The sequence below is a fragment of the Chionomys nivalis genome, chromosome 1 (genome assembly GCF_950005125.1).
Source record: "Chionomys nivalis chromosome 1, mChiNiv1.1, whole genome shotgun sequence".
Classification (NCBI taxonomy): domain Eukaryota; kingdom Metazoa; phylum Chordata; class Mammalia; order Rodentia; family Cricetidae; genus Chionomys; species Chionomys nivalis.
Genome location: NC_080086.1, coordinates 81,713,611 through 81,732,235, shown reverse-complemented (window position 1 = coordinate 81,732,235; position 18,625 = coordinate 81,713,611). Strand labels below are relative to the sequence as shown.

Below are 18,625 nucleotides of genomic sequence, written 5' to 3'. Positions count from 1 at the left end.
TGGGCAGGTCAGAAATTTCTGGCAACACACACCTTATAATCCCATATTGCTAGGATATTGAGTGTTCTTCTCTTTGTTAGCACCATCAGGTACTTAAGACAGGTGAAACATCTGAGCTTCACAGAGTTAAAAATGCAACATAAAAGAATGCAACAGATCTTTGCATCATTGAAAGAAATGTTGCACAAAATAATTAAATATAACACATTTTAAGATAATATTCCACAACAGACTGGGTTGCATTTTGAGACCACAAGATACAGAGATACCTAAGCAATAAGACATCTTTCATGGAGAGAAAGTAGTCTATAAGAAGTGGAGGAGATCAAAGAGAGACATGTATGAGAAATTCTAGGGATAGGGCTATCTCAGTCCTTTGAAACTAAAGTTTTATGCATCTGAAAGAGCATCAGGATTTGGTGTTTGTCACGCTGTTCTTCAGTCTTGACTTGGTCCAATTTTCACTCAGTACGTCTCCATTTTTCTCCTTTGGAATGGGAATGGTATTTGATGCCACTGTATGTTAGAAAGATGTAACCATTTTCTGATTTCACAAGATGTCATTGTCAAGAGATTGCCTTCAGTGTCACAAAATATTTTGGCCATTTAAACATTGAAGGGGCTGTTGTAGACTATGGGCATCATTGAAGCGGCTAAAGCATTGAAAGAAATCAAAAGACTATGGCAATCATAGATACTAGAGAGACTCAACCCAGAAAAAAGCCTGTTCTTTTTGGGAAAATCAACCATGCTCTGGTAAAATGGGTACTTTTACAGGTACCGGGCATTTACATAGTCATCAAGAAGAGTCATTTTTGCAGGTGTTTCAGATTCATCTGGAATTTTGAAGATTTGCACGTACACAAAGGAAAAAAGAAACTGTTCGGAGGACTTCTGAAAGGCTGTTCTAACCCTGAGATCTAGTCAGTCCAAGTCTATACATAGCATGGATATGTGTCTCTGTGTGTGCTATTATTCTGGATCCATGGTATAAAGATTTAACCTTAAAAATTTCTTAAACATTACGGACAGTGCAACTTCATCATTCAAAAATGCTAATTGCCAGGAAATCTGATTCAAGCTTTCCAATATCAGGTATACAGTTTAATATCCAGACAACACAGTCACTGTCTTCTCTGTCTGCAACTCTTGAATAGAGTCACCATCAATTACAAGGCAAGTCAAGATACCAGAATGTGGATGTCATAGTATTCACAGGAAGCAGGGAACAGTCTCAAGCTCCTGATCAATATGGAATCCATTTAGAGTTTACTTGCAGTGATTCTGAGACAGATTATTCTTTCACGATCAGCTACCTAGGGTCTGAAGTTGCTGAAAATTATTATTTACTGCCAGGTGACAGCATACCTTCCACACTAATACTAGTAATGTAAATCACTCAGAACAGTAGAATTATGAGTTTGTGGATGTCCTATTTGCAGTAGTTTTTCTACATTGGGACACAAAATTGCATGTAATTCTAACAAATAGCTGGACCCTTTGAGGTCTACATTACACACATCAGAATGAGTTTCCTGCCCTTAGCTATTCATGCTGGAGACTAAGCCACTTTCCCTTCAAGTCTTTCCACTCATAAAACCAATTAAGTTTTTTACTCATTCTAAGGACAGATAAATCAGATTGAGAAAATTTGTTAGCAGGTATATAGTACCCAAAGAATATATTCTCACTTTTGATCTGGAGAAATGACTCAGCACTTACAAGTAGGTGCTCTACTTGTAGATGAAATAAATTCCTATCCCAGAACCCATTCCGAATGGCTCAAAACTGCCTATAGCCCCAGCTCTCTTCTGGTCTTCTTGGCAGAGCACATGCACATGTCTTCATCTTCCCCCTGCACACACTTAAAAATAAAATAGTGGAAAAGAACATATAATGTTCATACAGAAATCCAGAGTTATGCCCCCAGGAGATACCTAGGATTAATTACAAACTATAAAAAATTGAAATATACTAAGCATTTAAGAGAAAGAAGATTATGTTTGAATGTGAAACCATTCAATTCGCAATGGTCCACATAATGAAAATGAAGGCAGTCACATAATCAACAAGGAACCTTGACAATAAAATTTCAAGTTGGGGCCATGAAGGAACAGACCATAAAGGAGGGGTGAGAAAACAGTTGAGAATGCAGAGGTCAGATTGTCTTTCTTAGGTCTCTCAAGAAAAATAGCACTTTGGACTTTTTGATTTTTTGTAAGAGTTATAAGAACCCCAATTCTTAAATATTATATATTTTGACACAAACAACAAACAACAACAACAAGTAAGTGGTGACTATGTTTTGCTTAGGCAACTGAAAGACCCCCGTTCCAGCCTGTAGCAAGGGTTCAAATTAAGTCACCTACATAAGCTTAGAAAAACAAATTTTAGAGAAGCAGATAGGGCTCAGCTGAGCAGGATATCAGCGGTCAGCTAGCTCTGTAGAAACTGGGCCGACAAGAAGACAGCTAACCACTGTGACAGTCTGTTAAAATACCCAGAGAGCTGAACTTAGCTTTATCTAGATTTTATGGTTTTTCCATGAACCTGCAGGTGGATGAGCAGCCCTGTCCTAAGCCCTGTCCTAAGCTCGACCCTAGCCCACCAGGTAAAGAACCAATGAAATGCTTGTTGACACGTAGCTGCTTATGTAACCCCTGAACACCCTATAAATGCATGATGTATTCTCAGCCCGGCCGCTCATTCAGCTAGCTGCTCATCCAGCTGAGTTGGGTGAAGCGTCTGCAGGCGCCTGTGTAAATATTAAACTGCCTCTTGCTTTTGCATCCAGTGGACTGGTTTTGGTTCTTGGGTAGGGGGATCCCCAAGGTGTGAGACACCCTTTTAGGGGGTCTTTCACAACAATTCTCTTTTATGAAATACATAGATTTGTTATTGGATAATATGTGTAGAACATCTCAGGTTCCAATTTCATAGCATCTGACTGAGAAAGGAGAGGAGAATTTGGAAAATTAAGTGATTATTTTTTTCTTATTTGATGGGCATGTTAGACTCACAAAACAGAAACCTTCAAACAGTGACAAAATCACTACTATGGAATGAAACAGAAATGAAGGATCAGAGCAATGGAAAAGTAACCATTACCTGAAATCTGAACCAAAAATGAAAATCTTCTAGGCCTTATGAAAATAATAGGAGCTTTTCGTCAAGATGGCGCTGAAAGCAAAGAAGGAAGCTCCTGCCCCTCCCAAAGCCAAAAGCAAAGCTAAGGCCTTTAAAGTCAAAAGGGCAGTGCTGAAAGGCATCCACAGCCAGAAAAAGACGAAGATCCGCACATCGCCCACCTTTCGGAGGCCCAAGACCCTGCGGCTACCAAGGCAGCCTAAATACCACACCCCCTCCCCAAGAGCATGCCCAGGAGGAACAAGCTTGACCACTAGGCCATCATCAAATTCCCCCTGACCACCGAGTCAGCCATGAAGAAGATAGAACACAACAACACACTTGTGTTCATTGTGAACGTCAAGGCCAACAAGCACCAAATCAAACAGGCTGTGAAGAAACTCTATGACATCGATGGGGCCAAAGTCAACACCCTCACAAGGCCCAACGGAGAGAAGGAGGTGTATGTTCGGTTGGCTCCTGATTATGATGCTCCGGATGTTGCCAACAAAATTGGAATCATCTAAACTGAGCCCAGCCGGCTAATTCTAAATATACACTTTTTCACCATTAAAAAAAAAAAAGAAAGAAAATAATAGGAAATGGCTTTGTAAATATAAAGCTATAGGAATTATTACAGTACTCAGGGATGAATAGGAGGAAGACAGAAGCTACAAACTTTATATTTGTGTTTGTCTCTCTTCCCATTTTATAGACTGACTGTGTGGTTCTCCCTGGGTTAATTACTTACCATCACAATTTCCAGCTTGTTTCATTTGATTGCAGCTATAATAATTTTATTTTTTATTTATTGTTGAATAAATTTCATTCTTCTATGTACACCAAATTACTTTATTATACTAATTTAAATTGAAATATTTTACACTCAGGGATGTCATAAATATAGTAGAAAATAAAATGCAGTTCCTCATTGGAAACATTTGAAAAGAAACTAGAGAGGGTAGTCACAAATTCTACAATTTATTGAACACTATTAAAAATAATAATATTCTCCTGTGTATCATTATCACAGCAATTAAATAAGTTTCATAACCAGGGATAGATTCAATTTAATTTGGGTCATTGGCATAAAAAATATTTTTGAGCAAAATTTTCTAGAAACTTAAAAACTTTTGAGTAAATTGTACAAACGGAAGAATCTCTATTTCATGTATCACAGAAGTACCCATTCATTAACAAATTAAAAAGAAAGAAATCACGTGTCTTTGTTTACGAGCTACCCAACCAGCACGGAGGTCTGATCTCGGCACCAGGAGAGCCATCACTGGGGTGAGTTTCTGACCCGGGGCAGCAGCCCAGGACACGGAACTCAGACATTCCTCATCCCCCCTATACTTCCTGGCCTTCCTGCAGGGCCTATACTCCCCGCGTACTGCCTCTCTCTTCCTATCCCACCCAGCTTGCATGCAGAACCCTCCCACCTTCTGCCTCCCTTCCCTCTTTGGGCACATAACATCTCCCAGCTCAGCCTGTCTGGGCGCTGGGGCCGAATCCTGAGGGCAACCGGGCTGGCAGGAGTTCCTGTGTTTCAATAGCCTGCCTGCAGCAAGCAAGGCAGGTGCTTTGTTTACGAGCTACCCAACCAGCACAGAGATCTGATCTCAGCACCAGGAGAGCCATCAATGGTAGCTACCCAACCAGCACGGAGATCTGATCTCGGCACCAAGAAAGACATCACGGGAGCACCGGGAGAGCTATCACTGGGGACTGCCATCACTGGGAAGATACATCAGTGGCAAGGAGACCTGATTCTGTAAAAGAAGATCCATAGGGGAGCATTCAGAGGAAGAGATGGGCAGGCACCAATGCAAGAATTCACCCAACAATCTGAAAAACAACATGAAACCACCAGAACCCAGCGACCTTACAAAAGGGGGAATTGAACACCTTAATCAAGATGAAGTGAAAAAATTGACTTTATGAAAGTGATTGACACACTTAAACCGCATGTTAAAAAATGCCCTTATAGAAATGGATAAGAAGTATAAAAGAAAGTTTGAAGAATTGAATAAATCAGTGAATGATACCCTTGGAAACCAAGGAAAAACAATCAAACAGATAATGGAAACAGTTCAAGACTTGAAAATTGAAATGGAGGCAAAGAAAAAAACACAAACAGAGGGCCGGCTGGACACGGAAAATCTAGGTAAACGAATAGAGACTACAGAAACAAGCATAACCAACAGAATACAAGAGATAGAAGAAAGATTCTCAGATTATGAAGATACCATAGAGAAAATAAACGCACTGATCAAAGAAAACAGCAAGTCCAACAAACTCTCATCACAAAACATTCAGGAAATATGGGACACAATAAAAAGACCAAAACTAAGTATTATAGGAGTAGAAGAAGGAGAAGAAGACAGCTCAACGGTCCAGAAAATATATTTAATAAAATTATAGAAGAAAACTTTCTCAACCTAAAGAAAGATATACTATGAAGATTCAAGAAGCATACAAAACACTGAATAGGCTGTATCAAATAAAAATCCCCTCACCATATAATAATCAAGACACAAAGCATACAGAATAAAGAAAGAATATTAAGAGCTGCAAAGGAAAAAGGCCAAGTTACTTATAAAGGTAAACCTATCAGACTTACACCTGAGTCTCTATGGAAACCATGAAAGCCAGAAGGTCCTGGATAGATGTACTGCGGAAACTAAGAGACCTTGGATGCAAGCCCAGACTACTATACCCAACAAGCTTTCATCCACTATGAATGGAGAAAACAAAATATTCCAGGATAAAAACAAATTTAAACAATACATAGCCACAAATCCAGCTTTACAGAAAGTAATAGAAGGAAAATCACTAACCAAGGAGTCCAACAATGACAACAATAACTCAGACATCTAGATACCCTTCACCAGCGCAACTCAAAGAAGGGAAACACACAAACTCTACTACTAAAAAAGTGACCGGAGTTAACAACCACTGGTCATTAATATCACTTAATGTCAATGGACTCAACTCACCTATAAAAAGGCACAGACTAAGAGATTGGATACGAAAAAAGGATCCAACATTCTGCTGTTTACAAGTAACACACCTCAACCACAAAGACAGGCACCTACTCAGAGTAAAGGGCTGGGAAAGGCTTATCAAACAAATGGACCTAAGAAACAAGCAGGAGTGGCCATTCTAATTTCTAACAAAGTTGACTTCAAACTTAAATCAATCAGAAGAGATGGAGAGGGACATTTTATACTTATAACAGGAACAATTCATCAGGATGAAGTCTCAATTCTGAATATCTATGCCCCTAATATAAAAGCACCCACGTATGTAAAAGAAACATTACTAAAACTCAAGGCAGCCATCAAACTGCACACACTAATAGTAGGAGACTTCAACACTCCTCTCTCACCAATGGACAGGTCAATCAGACAGAAACCTAACAGAGAAATAAGAGAATTAATGGAGGTAATGAATCAAATGGACTTAACAAACATCTATAGAATATTCCACCCAAATAGGAAAGAATATATCTTCTCTGCAGCTCATGGAACCTTCTTGAAAATTGACCACATACTCGGTAACAAAGCAAACTTACACAGTTACAAAAAAAATTTTAGTACCCACCTGTGTCTTATCAGATCACCATGGATTAAAGTTAGAATTCAACAACAATGCTACCCCAGAAAGCCTACAAACTCATGGAAACTGAACAGTCAACTACTGAACCATACCTGGATTAAGGAAGAAATAAAGAAAGAAATTAAAGTCTTCCTTGAATTCAATGAAAATAAAGAAACAACATACTCAAACTTATGGGACACTATGAAAGCAGTCCTAAGAGGAAAGGTCATAGCACTAAGTACCCACTTAAAGAAAACAGAGAAAGCACACATTGGAGATTTAACAGCCCACCTGAAAGCTCTAGAAAAAAAAAGAAGCAGACTCACCTAGGAGGAGTAGAAAACTGGAAATAATCAAACTGAGGGCTGAAATCAACAATAGAAACAGAGAAAACAATCCAAAGAATCAATGAAACAAAAAGCTGGTTCCTGGAGAAAATCAACAAGATTGATAAACCCCTATCCAAACTAATCAAACGGCAGAGAGAGAATTTGCAAATTAATAAGAACAGAAATGAAAAGGGGGACATAACCACAGACACAGAGGAAATTCAGAAAATCATTAGATCTTACTACAAAAGCCTGTATGCCACAAAACTGGAAAATGTAAAAGAAATGGACGCTTTTTTAGATAAATACCATATACCAAAGTTAAACCAGGACCAGGTGAACAACCTAAATAGACCTGTTAGTCGTGAAGAATTAGAAGCTGTTATCAAAAACCTCCCTTCCAAAAAAAGCCCAGGACCAGATGGCTTCAATGCGGAAATCAACCAGAACTTCCAAGAAGACCTAATACCTATACTCCTTAATGTTTTTCACAATATAGAAACAGAAGAGTCATTGCCAAATTCCTTTTATGAAGCTACAGTTACTCTGATACCAAAACCACACAAAGACTCAACCAAGAAAGAGAATTGTAGGCCAATCTCACTCATGAACATCGATGCAAAAATCCTCAACAAAATACTGGCAAACCGAATCCAAGAACACATTAGAAAAATTATCCATTATGATCAAGTAAGTTTCAAACCATAGATGCAGGGCTGGTTCAACATATGAAAATCTATCAATGTAATCCATCATATAAATAAACTGAAAGAAAAAAACCATATGATCCTTTCATTAGATGCTGAAAAAGCATTTACAAAATTCAACATCCCTTTATGATAAAAGTTTGGAGATATTAGGGATACAAGGGTCATACCTAAATATAATAAAAGCTATTTACAGCAAGCCGACAGCTAACATCAAATTAAACAGAGAGAAACTCAAAGCCATCCCACTAAAATCAGGAACACAACAAGGCTGTCCACTCTCTCCATACCTCTTCAATATAGTGCTTGAAGTTTTAGCAATAGCAATAAAATAACATAAGGGGATCAAGGGAATTCGAATTCGAAAGGAAGAAGTTAAACTTTCGTTATTTACAGATGATATGATACTGTACATAAGCAACCCCAAAAACTTCACCAAAGAACTCCTACAGCTGATAAACACCTTTAGTAATGTGGCAGGATACAAGATCAACTCCAAAAAAATCAGTCTCCCTCTTATACACAAAGGATATGGAAGCAGAGAGGGAAATCAGCGAAGAATCTCCTTTCACGAAAGCCACAAACAGCATAAAATATCTTGGGGTAACTCTAACCAAGGAAGTGAAAGATCTATTTGACAAGAACTTTAAGGCATTGAAGAAAGAAATTCAAGAGGATACCAGAAAATGGAAGGATCTCCCTTGCTCTTGGATTGGGAGGATCAACATAGTAAAAATGGCAATTCTACCAAAGGCAATTTATAGATTCAATGCAATCACCATCAAGGTCCCTTCAAAATTCTTCACCGATCTTGAGAGAACAATAATCAACTTTATATGAAAAAACAAAAAGCCCAGGACAGCCATAACAATCTTATACAATAAAGGAACTTCTGGAGGCATTACCATCCCTGACTTCAAACTCTATTACAGAGGTACAGTAATGAAAACAGTGTGGTACTGGCATAAAAACAGAGAAGTCGACCAATGGAATCCTATAGAAGACCCAGTTTTTAACCCACAAACCTATGAACACCTCATTTTCGATAAAGGAGCTAAAAGTATACAATGGAAGAAAGAAAGCATCTTCAACAAATGATGCTGGCACAACTGGATGTCAACCTGTAGAAGAATGAAAATAGACCCATATCTATCATCTTGCACAAAACTCAAGTCCAAATGGATCAAAGACCTCATTATCAGTCTGAACACACTGGACCAGATAGAAGAGAAAGTGGGAAGTAACCTACAACATATGGGCACAGGAGATCGTTTCCTATGTATAACCCCAGCAGCATAGACATTAAGGGCAACATTGAATAAATGGGACCTACTGAAACTGAGAAGCTTCTGTAAAGCAAAGGACACTGTCACTAAGACAAAAAGGCAACCTACTGACTGGGAGAAAATCTTCACCAACCCCGCAAATGACAAAGGTCTAATCTCCAAAATATATAAAGAACTCATGAAACTATAATTTAAAATGCTAAATAACCCAATTAAAAAATGGGGCACTGAACTGAACAGAGAATTCTCAACAGAAGAATTTCAAATGGCCAAAAGACACTTAAAGTCATGCTCAACCTCCTTAGCAAACAGGGAAATGCAAATCAAAACAACTTTGAGATATCATCTTACACCTGTCAGAATGGCTAAAATAAAAAACACCAATGATAGCCTTTGCTGGAGAGGTTGCGGAGGAAGGGGTACCCTCATCCATTGCTGGTGGGAATGCAAACTTGTGCAACCACTTTGGAAAACAGTATGGCAGTTTCTCAGGAAAATCGGGATCAACCTACCCCTGGACCCAGCAATACCACTCTTGGGAATATACCCAAGAGATGCCCTATCATATGACAAAAGCATTTGTTCAACTATGTTCATAGCAGCATTATTTGTAATAGCCAGAACCTGGAAACAACCTAGATGCCCTTCAATGGAAGAATGGATGAAGAAAATGTGGAATATATATACATTAGAGTACTACTCTGCGGTAAAAAAACAATGACTTCTCGAATTTCGCATGCAAATGGATGGAAATAGAAAACACTATCCTGAGTGAGGTAACCCGGACCCAAAAAGTTGAACATGGGATGTACTCACTCATAATTGGTTTCTAGCCATAAATAAAGGTCACTGAGTCTGTAATTTGTGATCCTAAAGAAGCTAAATTAGAAGGTGAACCCAAAGAGAAACATATAGTTATCCTCCTGGATATGGGAAGTAGACAAGAGTGCCGGGCAAAAAACTGGGATATTGGGGGTGGGGCTTGATGGGTAAGGGGAGATGGGGAGAGAAAAGTGAGAAGGGGAGAATGGGGCCAACTTGGGGAAATGGGATGATTGGGATAAGGGAAGGTTGGATAGGGGAGCAGGGAAACACATATCTTAGTTAAGGGAGCCACCTTAGGGTTGGCAAGAGACTTGAACCTAGAGTGGCTCCCAGGTGCCCCAGGCAATGTCCCCAGTTAGTTCCTTGGGCAGCTGAGGATAGGGAACCTGAAATAACCCTATCCTATAGCCATACTGATGAATATCTTACATATCACCATAAAACCTTCATCTGGCGATGGATGGAGATAGAGACAGAGACCCACACTGGAGCACCAGACTGAGCTCCCAAGGTCCCAACGAGGAGCAGAAGGAGGGAGAACATGAGCAAGGAAGTCAGGACTACGAGGGGTGCACCCACCCACTGAGACAGTGGGGCTGATCTTTTGGGAGCTCACCAAGGCCAGCTGGACTGTGACTGAAAAAGCATGGGATAAAACCTGATTCTCTGAACATGGCGGACAATGAGGGCTGATGAAAAGCCAAGGACAATGGCACGGGGTTTTGTTCCTACTTCATCTTCTGGCTTTGTGGGAGCCTAACCAGTTTGGATGTTCACCTTCCTAGACCTGGATGGAGAGGGGAGGACCTTGGACTTTCCACAGGGCAGGGAACCCTGACCGCTCTTCGGACTGGAGAGGGAGGGGGAGAGGAGTGGGAGAAGGGGGAGAGGGGTGGGAGGAGGGGGAGGGAAATGGGAGGGTGGGAGGAGGCGGAAATTTTTTTTTCAATGAAAAAAAAGAAAAAAAGAAAAAAGAAAGAAATCATGTGATTTTATTTATGATACATAAGGAGAAATTCATGAATTTTATAATTCCATAAATATTTATTTATTATAGAGTATTTGATCACACTGTGTAGAGATATGTCTCTATATTACCTCATTTGCCTAAGGATCCTTCCAGCTGATTTAATAAAGTGCTGATTCCAAAATCTTGCCAAGAATAGGTAAGACCTCCAGGGAAGAGAGACGAGACCAGGGAAAGAATCTGAGGTGTGGGGCATTTGCCATCTAGAAGCTGAAGGAACATACAGTACTGAGCAGAGGTAATGAGCCACATGGCAGAATATAGATTAACACAAATGGGTTAATTTAGGTTTTCAGAGTGAGTTGAGAAAAAAGCCTCAGCTAAGGCCAAGCTTCCTAAATAGTAAGAAATTTCTTTCTCATTATTTGTGAGCTGGTGTTTCAAAGTAAGACATGTTGTAGGTAATGGACATATATGGGCAGATGTATTAGGAGGTTTTGTCTATATATGCAGTGGGAATCATAATACCTTCAATTATGTGAGTACATATTATTTATGGGACACTTGCTTGTGAACTAAATTAATAATAGCATCCTGATCAGTCACCACCAATTCACTGTTCATAACCAGACAGGGTAATATGTATGGTATTTTCACTGTTAGCCACATTCAGAAATCATCTGCTCAATAGGAATGCTCACTTGAAATAATATGAATAACTGCGTGGAGGTCCAAAATGTATGAAAGGACACAATTTGTTGAATGTAAGCAAGTAACACATTGATTTTAACCCTTCCCATTGACTTCAGAAACACAAAGATGTGTTGTATTTTCTTTCATTTAACAATGCAATCAATCTGCTTGATAAAATCATGACCTGTCACCTAAATTGCATAGAGTTAGTGACACTGGATAAAATTACAAATAAATAATAGAAATTGGATGGATAGCATTATTTGTTCAAGTTTAGATATTTTGCATTGAAATTACATATGAAGCTTACATTCCGCCATTGAGTGTGTCACACATCACTTGCTGTCACAGTAATAACTGACCTCATTCCATAGAAAAGGACACAATCCAGTCATTAATTTCTTGCATATATGTTTATTCTCAGTATGATTTTTATTTTGTCTTTTAATCATTTTGTATTACTTCATTCATTACTTCCTTCCTGCTTGTCTGTCTTCTTTCTGTATTTCTTGCAAATACTGAGCAATTTAGAAACCATTGATTTATATAACCACATACATATATATGTACATATAGTGATATACATATAAACACACATAATTAAAAAGATTCAATAGAATGAAATGTCGACCGCCTTGGCGGGTCACTCTGTCTAGGGTCTGTAACCTGCCTGGCTGGTCAGTTATTCCAGGGTCACGGAGAGGTACCACCTGAAAGACATAGGCCAAGCATAATTCTTGTCAAAGCCTCCGTTTATTAGAGTCATGGTTACAGCTTATATAGCCCCTGGATGAGGAGCTTGGGGGGCTGGGGCATGGGATCTTGCCACGTGGTCCATGCCCATCACGTAGGCCAAGAGGTTACCATCGGTCAGGTCACGATTCCTTGGTCAGGAAGTCACAAGTTGACACACCTAGTTCTCTAGATAGTTTGGAATGTGAGGCGGGTTCCGCTAACAGATAGCTTTCTATTAACAGTTAATTTGGGTGTGGGATAGGCTTTGTCAATAAAACTATTCTCAATACAATTGAGAAGTAGAGCTCTCTGCAAAATTCCTCATGGCGGTGATTTCTATAATAATTTGGGGGGACATGGCTCCTGACAATGAAACATTTATATTTTAACAAATAATTATTTTTCTTAATTACAAAGATTCAATATCTTTTCTATTTCTATTAAAGTGTATTGTGCAACAGTATTATTGATTCCTACCATACTGCAAATTGAATTTTAGCATTTTCTGATTACAAATAACTGAGCCTATGTCAAATTGATTCTACCCTGTGTCCAACATAAATGGCACCTATATTTATTCAGATTTTTTCCTAGTTATAATAATGTCATATTTACTAATTGTGTAGTATATTTACCATTGAAATTGCAAAATGATTTCTAGTATGTTACCTTTATGTTCTTATTTTATGATTTTTTTCAAGTCACTCAGTTGAGGAGATAATTCAGTGAATAAAGTACTTGCCACATAAATGTGAAAATAGGTGGTTGGATTTCTACCACTCCTATAAATGCTTTGTGGGTCAAGAACCTGTAGTTCCAGCATCAGAATAGGTAAGAAGTAAACACACCAGCACAAATTAGCTACAAAACAAGTTATATCAACTAGTTCTGGCTTTCACTGAGAGTCGGTCTCCTTCATGAATAAATGGAAAAAATGATGAAGGACAGTTCTTAACATCAACCCTAGGCCTACATGTGCACTGGCACACATGAATGTATGTCCACAAGTGTGTGGTCACACATAGATCAATCATGTAGGTTCACACCCTGCACACATATTTTCTTCTACATATGTTGTAATAGGAGTGGCAGGCTATGTTTCTGGCACCTGGCCACCCGCACGGCTAGCTTTATACCCAAAATAATTACACAGAAACTGTATTCTTTTAAACACGCCTGGCCCATTGGTTCCAGCCTCTTATTGGCTAGCTCTTACATATTGATCTAACCCATTTATAATAATCTGTGTAGCCCACGAGGTGGCTTACCAGGGAAGATCTTAACCTGCGGCTGTGTTGGGTGGGAGAATCATGGCGACTGCCTGACTTGGCTTCTTTCTTCCAGCATCCTGTTCTGTCTACTCCACCTACCTAATTTTCTGTCCTATCAAAGGGCCAAGGCAGTCTCTTTATTTGACCAATGAAATTAACACAAAACAGAAGACTCTCCCCCATCATACATACATATAAAACTGGAAAAATAAAACAAAAGCAGTTTACTGTTTGATATGTGATTTATTTGGTACAAATCAAAGGCAAATTCATTAGCCATACTTTGTGTGGGCCAATCATCTTTGCCTCCAGCCAAACAACTATATCTTAATGCAAATTTTCTCTTAAGGTCTGTGAAGAACTGTGTTGGGATTTTGATGGGGATTGCTTTGAATATAGATTGCTTTGGGTAGGATTGCCATTTTTACTATGTTGATTCTTCCTATCCAACAGCATGGGAGATCTTTCCATTTTCTGGTATCCTCTTCAATTTCTTTCTTCAAAGACTTAAAGTTGTTGTCAAATAAGTTTTTCACTTCCTTGGTTAGTGTTACCCAAAAATATTTTATGTGATTTTTGGCTATTATAAAAGACAATGTTTCTCTGATTTCCCTCTCAGCTTCTTTATCCTTTGTATATAGGAGGGCTACTAATATTTTAAGTTGATCTTGTATCCTGCCACTTCACTGAAGGTATTTATCAGCTGTAGGAGTTCTCTGGTAGAGTTTTTGGGGTCAATTATGTGTAGACCACCTTGGCGGGTTACTTTGTCTAGGGTTTGTAACCTGCCTGGCTGGTCAGTTATTCCAGGGTCACGGAGAGGCACCACCTGAAAGACATAGGCTGATAAGGGGAAGGAGGCTAGGCAGATTTGTCGAAGCCTCCGTTTATTAGAGTCATGGTTACAGCTTATATAGCCCCTGGATGAGGAGCTTGGGGGGCTGGGGCACGGGATCTTGCCACGTGGTCCATATCCGTCACGTAGTCCAAGAGGTTACGATCGGTCAGGTCACGATTCCTTGGTCGGGAAGTCACAAGTTGACACACCTAGTTGTCTAGATAGTTTGGAATGTGAGGCAGGTTCCGTTAACAGATAGCTCTCTATTAACAGTTAATTTGGGTGTGAGATAGGTTTGGTCAATAAGACTATTCTCAATACAATTGAAAAGTGGAGCTCTCTGCAAAACTCCTCACAGCGGTGCTTCCTATAATAATTTGGGGGGACACGGCTCCTGACAATTATGTACACTAGCATATCATCTGCAAATAACAAATGTTTGATTTCTTCCTTTCCAATTTGAATCCCCTTGATCTTATTTTGTTTTAATGGTATTGCTAAAACCTCAAAAACAATGTTGAGAAGATATGGAGAGAGTGGACAGCCTTGTCTTGTTCCTTATTTTAGTGGAATTGCTTTGAGTTTCTCTCCATTTAATTTGATGTTAGCTGTCAGCTTGCTGTATATTGCTTTTATTATATTTAAATATGATCCTTGTATCCCTAATCTCTCCAAGACCTTTATATGAGAGCAAGGAAAGAGATATTTTGATTGATGGAGACATTATGGGGTTGGCAAAAAACCTGGCTCTAGAAAAATGCCCAGGCATCCACAAGGGTGACTCCAGCTAAGACCCTAAGCAATAGAGGACAGGATGTCTGAACTTACCTTACCCTGTAGTCACACTAATAATTATCTTATATATTACCATAGAAACTTCATCCAACAACAGATGGAAACAGAGGCAGAGACCCACATTAGAACACTGGACTGAGCTCACAAGATTCAGTTGAAGAGTGGAAGGAGTGAAAGTGTGAGCAAGGAAGTCAAGACCATGAGGGATTCATTCACTGAAACAGTTTACCTGAGCAAATGATAGCTCACCATCTCCAAATGGACTGGGAATGAATGAGCATGGGAAAAAACTAGTCCCTCTGAATGTGGTTAGCAATTTGGGCAGACTGAGTGGCCACTGATAGTGACACTGGGATTTGTCTCTATAGCATTTAATAGCTTCTGGGGATCCTATTCTCTTAGGATATATACCTTGCTCAACCTAGATGTAGTAGGGAGGGCCTTGGACTTTCCACAGGGCAGGGTACATTGCTCTCTCTTAGTATTGAAAGGGGTGTGGTGGGAGGGTCTTTGGAGGAAGTGGGAGGGGAATGATAAGAGGGGAGGGAGTGGGAATTTGGATTGGTATTTTTTAAGTAATAAAATAAAAAATCTAAAACAAATTTTGAAAAAAAGAATCCGCCAGTTAGGGAAGCCAAGGGAGGAACACAAAGCAAGACCTGGAAGCAGAAACCATGGAGTAAAGGAGATCACTGGCTTGCTTCCTCTGGCTCACTTCTCCTGGTGTACACAGCTACCTCTTTTATATAGACCAGGCCCATGTGCTTAAGAACAACAGCACCATGCACAGTGGGTTGGTCCCTCCTTCCCTGACAGTAACTAAGAAAATGCCTCACAGATGTGCCCACAGTCCAAACTGACAGAGACAGCTCCTCCATTGAGATTTCTTTTTCTCAGTTAATGTCTAGGTTTGCATTAAGCTGACAAAAACGAGCACAGAATATGTAAGTATGTGTAGTAATGTATGAAGAATGTAAAGGTATGACTGTGATTGTGTGTATACATGGCAATGTTATATGTTTGTAGTCATTTCTGTGTCAAATGATCAAAGGCACACACCACTCTATTATGCTTTCAAGCACATACCCAGAAACCACAACCCTACACTCAAACCCATGTACACCAAATCATACTTGTACAAGCACAAACTCAGTTACTTGCTGAGTTCATCTCTGATCATTGTGTGTGTGTCCACCCATCTGCACAAACAGGTGCCACTATCAGCCAGCCACACTACCAGGAAATAACATCATCAAACTCTGTCATCATGCCACGCCCCCTGCCTAGTGGGAAAAATCTCTCTACCACCAGGATAATGCGCATGTGCAATACAAAACCCCAACTGAGCACAGGAACCAAGAGCAGTTGACCACAACGGCACCTGTGTGCAATGATGAGGTCAGCTCCATTTGAGGCCTAAATTTAAGCATCCCTGGGCCAAGGAATGTGTTTGTGCATAAAAGCAAAAGTTGTTTAGGGACCCTTGGCAGAGGAGATAATTACACGCAATCATAAAACCCCTCATGCAATCATAAAACCCCTCACCCAACAGGCATTTACTAAGAACCCAGTATGCAGACACTGTTCTCTGAGTGCCGCTTTTACCACACTATCTCCACGCCCATCACACTGCTCTGTGCACACTAAGCGCTCAGTACCAGCCAATTGATCAACTGTAAAATGTCCTTCTGGACCCCGCCCTCACGGTGGAACTGCCTATGTGGGACCTGCAGGGACCCTGCATGGAAACAGGTGGACAGTAGGAGATGCTGTGCAGCCTGGGCCCATTGCTCACCTTTTTTCAGGCTGAAGGAACTGTGGCAGTCTGTGAGGTTGGACTCTGGACAGCCACAGGACTGGGGGTAGCGACACTGCAGAAGCTGGCCCTTTGGCCAAAGAAGGTGCTGGGAACAGAGGAGCTGTGCGAGGCTGTAATGGCTGCTGGTGCTGTCTTCAACCCCGATGCGTTCAAGAGAGAAGACGAGGATGCTGAGGGCCATGTGTGCTGAACAGCCACTGACGAGGACTCTATGACCATATTCCTGTCTACGTCAGGAAATGGACGTTAGAGGGTCTGCAGATCAGTTCAACTTCCAGGAACCTTACTTGGCTCTACAATTGGGATCACACTGCTGGATCACAGACTGGTCCAAGCAGTCAATGGTCCTTCTATCTGACTTCTTCCCACCTCTTCATCATGCTTCCATTCCACAGGCAAGTGGATGGAGATCCAATGCTGTATCCCTGCCAGAAAGCACAGGAAGAACCTGGAAGGCACCCAAATAGGATAGGGTTCCAATTCCCAGGAACTGAACATCTACCTCTTGAAGAGGCCAATTCGGATGCCAAGATTCTGGAGTAATAATACTTACATCCACACCCATATCTAGTAAGCCTTCAATAAAAATGCCATTTATACACAAAAAAAAGAAAAGAAATTTTTCCCTTAAATTTCTACCCAATGTTAGTTGCACCACATTGAGTACTATGATAGTTTGAATGTAATTGGAATACATAATGTCATAGGGATAGATACTTTTAAGGGGTGTGGCTTTGTAGGAGTGGGTATGACTTTGTTGGTCAAAGCATGCCACTAACTGTGGAGGCTGGTTTGATGTTTCCTATGCTCAGGATACCAACCAGTGTCTTAGCTGATTTCCCATTGCATACAAGATGCATCACTCTGAGCTCCAGCACAAAATCTGCCAACATACTCCCTTACATGATGATCATAGAAAAGTCACCACAATTAAATGCTTTCCTTTATAAGAATAGCAGTGATCATGGTGTTTATTCACAGCAATAACATCTCTAGCTAACAGAGGTACTAAAATTCTAAAACATGAACATAATTGGTCAAACCACACCTGCACTAAGACAGTAGAAATAAGAATGGTTATTCCATGCAAATATTAGCTTTGAGTATGATTTTACTTTAAGACTTTCAATAATTCTTTGACAGTCTCAAAAGTTCATACAACAAATTCTAATTATTCTCTTCTCCAGTCTTCTCCCATCTCTAGGACTCCCCCCCCTGCCATGACAGCTAATGCTCTGGATCCCAAGTAAGGACATGGATGAGGAAGGAGATGAAGCAGGATGGTAAGCTTGGAGATTCTCTGCTATAAATAAAAGTTGTGTCTGCATGCAGAATATGCACCATGGTCCTTCAGAATGAGCAAGTGGTTTTTAGACTTCTTAAACTGTAGAAGAACAAAACTAACAAAGGGCCTGTGTTCTAGGAAGACTCATGGATAAAGAGGAAGGGTGTGAGTCTCACCTCAGTATGCAAGCTGCTGAAGCCAACATGTCATTGAATTTTAGAAAGCCTTTCATGCCTTTCATCCTTTGGATTAACCTTTGAAAATAGATATTTTGGAGCATGAATTAGAATCATAAACATGAAAAGGTATTCAACCTGAAAAGAAGAAAAACAAATGATTTAAATAG

The 18,625-nt window shown here is 39.9% G+C and overlaps 1 pseudogene; it reads left to right on the top strand.

Annotated features, from left to right (window-relative positions):
* The first annotated feature begins 3,174 nt into the window (after positions 1-3,174).
* Positions 3,175-3,653, top strand: LOC130887564 (60S ribosomal protein L23a-like; annotated as a pseudogene).
* Positions 3,654-18,625: the final 14,972 nt, after the last annotated feature.